The sequence below is a fragment of the Sus scrofa genome, chromosome 9 (assembly GCF_000003025.6).
Source record: "Sus scrofa isolate TJ Tabasco breed Duroc chromosome 9, Sscrofa11.1, whole genome shotgun sequence".
NCBI classification, from domain to species: domain Eukaryota; kingdom Metazoa; phylum Chordata; class Mammalia; order Artiodactyla; family Suidae; genus Sus; species Sus scrofa.
The window spans coordinates 136,262,072-136,269,752 of record NC_010451.4 but is presented as its reverse complement, the minus strand read 5'-3'; positions in this window follow the sequence as shown (position 1 = coordinate 136,269,752).

Here is a 7,681-nt window from a genome sequence, read left to right as displayed (position 1 = left end):
GATCCTTAACCTACTGAGAGAGGTCAGGGATCGAACCTGCAACCTCATGGTTCCTAGTCGGATTCTTTTCCACTGCGCCACAATGGGAACTTCAAGAGTGTGACTCTTCACTTGAATTTATTTTACTATAATTTTTTTTTTCTCTGCACCCACAGCATGTGGAAATTCCTGGGCCAGGGATCACATCCAAGCTGCAGTTGCAACCTACGCCACAACAGCTGCAATGCCAGATCCTTAACCCACTGCATTGGGCTGGGGATGGAACCTGTGCCTCAGCAGTGACCGAAGCGCCACAGCAGGAGCTCCTTGTTTGACTGTCACCAACATTCCTTCCCGAGAGCCTCCGAGCCCCAGGGAGTGGACACGGACCCCTTCGGGTGAAGAGCCCAAAGCCTTGGGGAGGAAAGGGTGGGCACCCCAGGCCCCCACAGGGGTTTCAGTGAAGCTCCACAGCCAGCAAAGGCCCAACTCAGCGGGAGGTCAGGGGCCGAGGTGGGACCAGGCGCCACCACGCTGGGAGTGGTGGATGCCCATGGAGGGGGAGCCAGGAGGGACTTCAACCCGGGCTCCAGGGGGTGGCACTCCCACAGCCAGTGCCTGGAGGGGCCCAGGACCACTGCAGAGTGGATGGCAGCCATCAGACTGGCAGAGTCAGTGTCCAGCTGGAAGGGGTGACAGGTGTGGAGGCCTGGCCAGGTCTGGCTTGTCCCTCTGCCTGGAGTGTGCTCTCAGGGCTGGCCCCTTGGATCAGGTCAGCCCCTTGGAGCAAGGGGCCTTTGGCTAATATGGGTGAGTGGGGGCTCAAACAATTAAGAAGAAAAAATGGGATTTAACTTGTACCCCAAGCTGGTAAAACAGGACTCATACAGGCATCAGGAAAGAAAACTGTTTTCTACTTCTGTACATAAAAATAGCTTTGCTTCTTTGGACACAGCTAATGGGTCGCTGTCACTCACCATCTATGGAAAGAGTAAGGGAACGTCACTATCCTTGAATGTTGTATATCATGTGACGGAGTTATCCTCTGTGGGTATTCATTCTCGAATTGTGAGCAAGGATTCCATTCCCTTACTGCTGTCTGCTTGCATCTCTTTTCCTGGATGATGTTTCGTGGTGTCGCCGGAACTTGGCCTCTGCTCGCAGGCACCGAAGAGAAACTTGGAGACTGAGTTTTGGGCCAAGGAGGAAAAATAGCTTCATCCCTTTGGCAGGAAAAGGAGAGTCGCTGCAGGCAAATGCCTCAAAGACCGTGAGCCCTGCCCCAGGAGAGACTGGGAGGTAGTTTTATAGATTTTAGGGAGTGAAAAACAGGGCGGCAGCTGAGGATCAGGGTAGAGGAAAGCTGGCATTGTTTTCAAAGCAGGTGTTCGGTGGTCTGGTGGTCTTTCGGGAATAAAGAAGGCTTCCTTAACATCTTCCATTGGTTGGGGGTTTAGTTCTGCAGAAGAGCTCAAAGCTACTGTTATCTATATTCCTCGAGGGGACCCAGGACCTGCCCCGAGGCTGCGCTGTTGTCCCTGGACGGCTCCTCCCTGGTCTCTGCCTCCCCTCCCTTCCCTGATCAGCACCTTGAACCTGCCCTTGGAACTCAGGGGAGGTCACGGAGGCTGAAGCCTACTCCCTAAAAACAAGAAACGGGGGACACAGAAAGGCTTGTGTGCCCAGGAGCCCTCAGGGCCCTGCTTGGTTTGAGTGGCCCGATAAGGAGACATCAGGTCCCGACCTGGATGCCCTCATTCCCTGGCACAAAGGACATCGTGCACATCAGAGGTGGGTTCTGGGCTCTTTGTCCCGGGCCTGCACCACCCGGCCACTCTCACCATGACCACGACTTTTGTATCAGCAAAGAGAAGAGGCAGGTCTGAGAAGCGCTGCCCAGGTTGACGATCAGGTTTTATTGTCTGAAATCTAAGCAGAATTATATCATTTCACTCGGCGCCGCCGTTTCCGTTGAAAGGACGCGTGCGGCTCAATGAGACGAGAAGCGGCGTTGCCTTCCTTCTCTCATTACCGGCTGCTTGGAAATAGTTTGTCAAATTGTATTTATGGTTAGACAGGTTCAGGCTGGAGCTTGAGAGTTACCCGCCTGGAACCACATTGGAAATGGAAAACGAAGGCCTAGGAGAATAATAAAGGGTCAATTAAGGCTCCGGGGGAAGAGAGGAGACGAATTCAGAAAGAATGGTAAAGGGAGTCGGGAGGTGTTCCTCCTGCTTCAAATATCAAGGGAAAGGGAGCCGTGCCCAGAGAGCCTCTCCATCATCATGCGGAGAAAGCAAACTCCGAAGGCAGAAGGTCGCACAGCGATGCCACACATCACAGCCACTGCCATCAAGTCACACTCCGTCAGGGACAGCTCCGAACCATCGTGTGTTGTGAGGCGGGTGACGCCACCCCACGCTCAGAGGTGGGGACAGCGAGGCTTGGGGGGCTTAAGTCACCTGCTCAGATTCACCCAGAAGTCGCCGATGGAGCTGGTATTCCAGCCTCGCTTCTCACCCCTAAGCTCTGCTGCTTCCACCAGACCACAGCCTGCAGGGTGGATACCAGGCTGGACATGGTTTGGCCAAATTCTGGTCCTTCCTGGGTCTGCCTTCTCACAGTGTCCTTTGGAAGCCCCATCAAGCCCTGATTCTATTAAGCTTTTGGGGGCCCAGCAGTGCCACACATAGGGGCGGCCAAATCGTCTTTGGAGACAGCCCAGTGTTTCAGAGGCCGAGCCTGGCTCCCCGGTAGCAAGGACAGGGAGGTGGGGCTGGAGGGCAGGCAGCGGCTCTGGAACTCGGGATATGGGGAGCAGACCACGTCCCCGTTGGGGTGCCAGGCTCCATCTGGCCGGGGCCCCCGGAGGGGCTGTGGGACGCACTGGAAAAGGACCTCCTGGAGCCACAGATGAGGGGCTTTTGTCCTCCGCTCCTGCCCCTGTGAGCAGTGGCCGCTTCCTAGAGCTCTCACTCCCTCATGCCCCTCGGTGGCCTGGAGCTCAACGTCTGCATCCCAAGGACAGGCCGGAAGAGGGGGCCTCTGCGCAGCCCAGGCAGCCCGTCAGCTGTTGGGCCGTGGCTGGAGAAAAAGGCAGGGGGCCGAGGGGTGGGAGGTGGGACACGGGATGTGGATGGCCCTGTTCCGGCCAGGGGGTAGTCAGAGCTTGCTGGTTATCCACCAGGAGGGCTGGCTCGCAATTAGGGGGTTCTCTCCTACAAGAGGGTAGCTTGCTCCTGGCTCTAGGATGACCAAGGCTCACTAGCACTGCTGGGCAATCTCCTCCAGGTGGGACCAGTAACATTCGGTCACATTTGAACTGGGCTTCACACTTTTCCAAGTAGCTCCATGCTCGCCATCTTGTCAGATCCTTCTGGGCCTCCGTGAGTTAGTCTTTGCTAAGAGACCAGTTCTACTAAGGAGGGGAGAGGACGATTCCAGGGTTCTCTCTACTTTTATGTCGTGTGATGATCCAATGTGAAGCAGCTGGTATGGGTGTTGGCACAAGGGTCTCCAGCTCTAGCCCATCATCCTGCTGCATGGCCGCGTCTGGGCTGTGGTCCCCAGAGCCATGGGACAGACTCAACCATCATTGCCATAAAATAGTCACTGACATTCATTGAGGATGTATCTTCCGGGATCATCTTATTTATCAAGAAAGCCATTTTTATCGCATCCTTTTTATAGACAAAGAAATCAAGAATTTCAAAGATTTAAAACCAGAGACAGGAGTTCCCTGGTGGCTCAGTGGGTTAAGGATCCAGCATTGTCCCTGCTGTGGCTCGGGTGGCGTGGGTTTGATCCCTGCCCAGGAACTTCTGCGGCAGTGGCAGTCAAAAAACTATAAACTGACAGAGACAGATTCATAGACATAGAAGACAAACTTATAAAGGGAAAGAGGGTGACAAATTGGGGTGTGGGATGAGCATTTAGAAACTGCTACATGTAAACTAGATGAGCAATAAGGACGCAGCACAGGGAACTATTATCTTGTAATAACTTTGGATGGAGTGTAATCTGCAAAAAATGCTTAGTCTCTATGCTGTACACCTGCAATTAATATCATACTGTAAATCAATGACACTTCAGTTGAACAACATACTCAAGGCCAGAAGGAGATTCCAGCCCTGGCTCCTGAGAGATGGATTAAGGAAGAAAGAGGCAGCGTATGTCTTAGAGACACGGTCTTGTCTGAGAAGCAAGCAGATTGGGGCTCGTTAATCGTCCACAGCACATTTGTGTAGCAAAGGACTTATGGAAGTTCAAGTGCAAGACAGTTTTATAATAATATAGAAAATTCAGAAAACGGAGACAAATTGAAGCCCCTGTCATGCCTCCCAGGGCCTTCTAGAAAACGTGACGGTGTGGAGGGGGTCTCCTTCCCTCACCGTGGCTTCCTGGTCTGAGACTCCCTGGAGCTACATGCAAAAATGCACGCATGTGCGTGTGTGTGTGTGTGTGTGTGTGTGTGTGTGTCTGTGTGTGTGTAGGGAGGTAGGGCTCGTGGGCCAAGGGACTAGAATGAGGCGTGTCCTGTCTGTCCTCAAACGTTGTCAGTCACTGTGGGCTCAGGGCCACAGTGAGAAGTCTGAACATCGCCGTTGGCCAGATGGAGGGGCTGGTGACAGAATGTAAGGAGAGGGGACGCCGCGCAGACGTCACTCAGCAGGACCGTGAGCAGGAGCCACAGCACGCCTGCACCCCAGCTGCATTCAGGGTCAGGGGAGTGGAGCTGGAGGCAGCAAGGAGGCGCACCAGACTGGCGGCCTTTCATCTGCTCTGGTTGCTCCAGGGACCGAAGCAGGAGCTGGAGTTCCCAGGGCAGGTTCCTGAGCCCCGCACACCTGCAGCACCCAGGGGCCGAGGGCTTCTGTTTCTTGAGCATTTTCTGGTCTCGCGAGCCTCCAGTAGCCCTGGATGTTGGCTGCTTTTTGCCAAGGCCCTCTCCCAGGCTTGACTGCAGAGGTGGGAGTGGTCTGAGCTATTGCCGAGGAACAAACAGCTCTGTAGTTTCATCAAGAGGCAGATACCAGGCAGGAGTTCCCTTTGTGGCTCAGCAGGTTAAAGACCTGATGTGGTCTCCATGAGGATGTGGGTTCAATCCCTGGCCTCCCTCAGTGAGCTAAGGATCCGGCGTTGCTGCAAGCTGTGTGTGTAGGTCACAGATGCTACTCAGATCCTGTGTTACTGTGCCTGTGGTGTAGGCTAAACAGGCAGCTCTGATTTAACCCCTAGCCCGGGCACCTCCATATGCTGCAGGTGTGGCCATAACAAGAAAAAAAAGGGCGAGCACCAGATGTGTATACACGAAAAAGAGCTGGTCCACTGTCTCAAAGATTACAGTATTTCATTTTTTTTAAAAAAAGATTGGTTTCTGTATTTATTTATATTGAAATATAGTTGATTTACAATGTTGTTTTAATTTCACTGTATAAAGTGATTCAGTGATTCAGTTTTTATATATATATTTATATATATATATTCAGATTCTTTTCCCTTATAGGTTATTACAAAATATTGAGTATAATTCCCTGTGCTACACAGTAGGTCATTATTGGTTATCTATTTTATATATAGTATTGTATATACGTTAATCTCAAATTCCTAATTTATCCTCTCCCAAATCTAAACAAAAAGATACAAATGAACTTTTTTTTTTTTTGTCTTTTTAGGGTCACACTTTTGGCATAAGGAATTTCCGAGGCTAGGGGGTCGAATCAGAGCTGCAGCTGCTGGCCTACACCACAGCCATAGCAACACCAGATTCGAAGTGTGTCTGTGACCTACACCACAGCTCACGGCAATGTCGGACCCTTAACCCACTGAGCGAGGGCAGGGATCGAACCTGAATCCTCATGGATGCTAATAGGAATTTCACAAATGAGCTTATTTACAAAACAGAAAGAAGTCTCAGATACAGAGAACAAATCTCTGGTTATCAAAGGGGAAACGGAGTGTTTATCTTTGTGGCCGTATACTGTTAGCACAAGTTTGCCAGGTAAAGGGAGACGGAGGGGCTGGAGAGATCAGTGCGGCAAGATGATGCCTTCAGTGGTACCTGCACTCAGGTAGGAGGCAGGCATGTACAACATCCCAGAGCAAGGGCCGGATGGCAGGATGGGTCAGATGGGAGCTGAGCACAGGACTGCTTTTCTAGCTTCTGGGTCATAGTCCTCTTACTCGATGGCTGGGATGGAGGACCCCTGAAGGTTGGGGCCAGGGTGTGTTTGAAAGTCTGTGGGTATCACAGACCCCTTAAACATCTGAGAGTTAAGAATTCTTTACGTCCGCAGCAATGTGAAGGGACCTTGCTTCTCTGTGGTTCCTCCCCTTTGGGAAATCACCCTTCTTCTAATGGCTACTCACCTCCAATCAGAGGTGGTGATGGACCAGCGGCCGGTCCCTACTCCTCATCTCTCAAGACGAGAGGTTAGAGACGCAGATATGATGATTGGTAGTAGGAATCTTTGGAAAAGGATAAAAGAAAAACTTTTTAGAAACCTCTTATTCAAAATTACGGCATTTGAATAATTTTTGAGCTACCAAACGGAATTTATTTAGGCTAGTTTAAAGCCTAATTGATACAATTTCAATTTCAAATTGAAACACCACTTTTAATGCATTGTCATTCATCTTAATGGGTGTTAATGTTGAAACATAATTGAGACTCTTTGCATAAGAGCATCATTAACCCCATTATTGCTGATCAATGTACAGAGATGTTCAAATACAGATGCTGGTCCGCTATGATTGGATGCACAGTCCGGGGTCTCCCATCCTGAGAACTTCTGGAAGAAGGAGACTTTGGCGTGTAACCCTCGGATGTTGAACTCAACAAGGTGAAACATAAAGTTCCCAGCATCGTGTCTGGACACAGTAAGGACTCAACTAATCGCTTCCATTTCTCACGAAGAATGTCATTTTGCAGCTGTTCTTCAGAAGTTGTATTGATTTTCATTCCCCAAGCCTCTTGGAGATTCCCAGTGGCTCTAGAACATATATTAGGCTACAGAAAGTGTCCTAGAATATCTATTTTTTTTTTTTTGTCTTTTTAGGGCCACACCGGTGGCATACGGAGGTTCCCAGGCTAGGGGTCAAATCAGAGCTGGAGCCACTAGCCTACACCACTGCCACAGCAACGCAGGATCCAAGCCACATCTGCAACCTACACCACAGCTCACAGCAACGCCAGATCCCTAACCCACTGAGCGAGGCCAGGGATCGATCCCACGTCCTCATGGATGCCAGTCGGGTTCGTTCACCCCTCAGCCACGATGGGAACTCCCTAGAATATCTACTAATTGCATGTTCTGTATGTGACAGGAATGCCCCTAACCGTTTTCTTATAGTAGAACGTTAATCCTCCTGAAAGTCAACCCCATAGAGTAGGTGTTACTGGGAACTTTGCACATGAGGACATGAGGTGTGACGTTGTGAAAAAGCCCCCCAATTCACACGTAGGTTGCCTCTTAAGTGATGGGGCTGAATTGCATCCAACGTTCTGGCTCATCCTCTGAAGGACGGTGCTCCCGGGAGTCCCCTGAGGACTCCCGGGGCCCCAGCAGGGGTCTCTGCCTCCGGTCCGATGTGCGACGCTCCACAGATTTCCAGAGGAGCACAGCGCCTTCAGCTGCGAGTGCTCTGTCCGAAATCTCGGCCCTGTTCAGTGCCTTTGCCTCCGGCACCTTCCCCCAGGAGC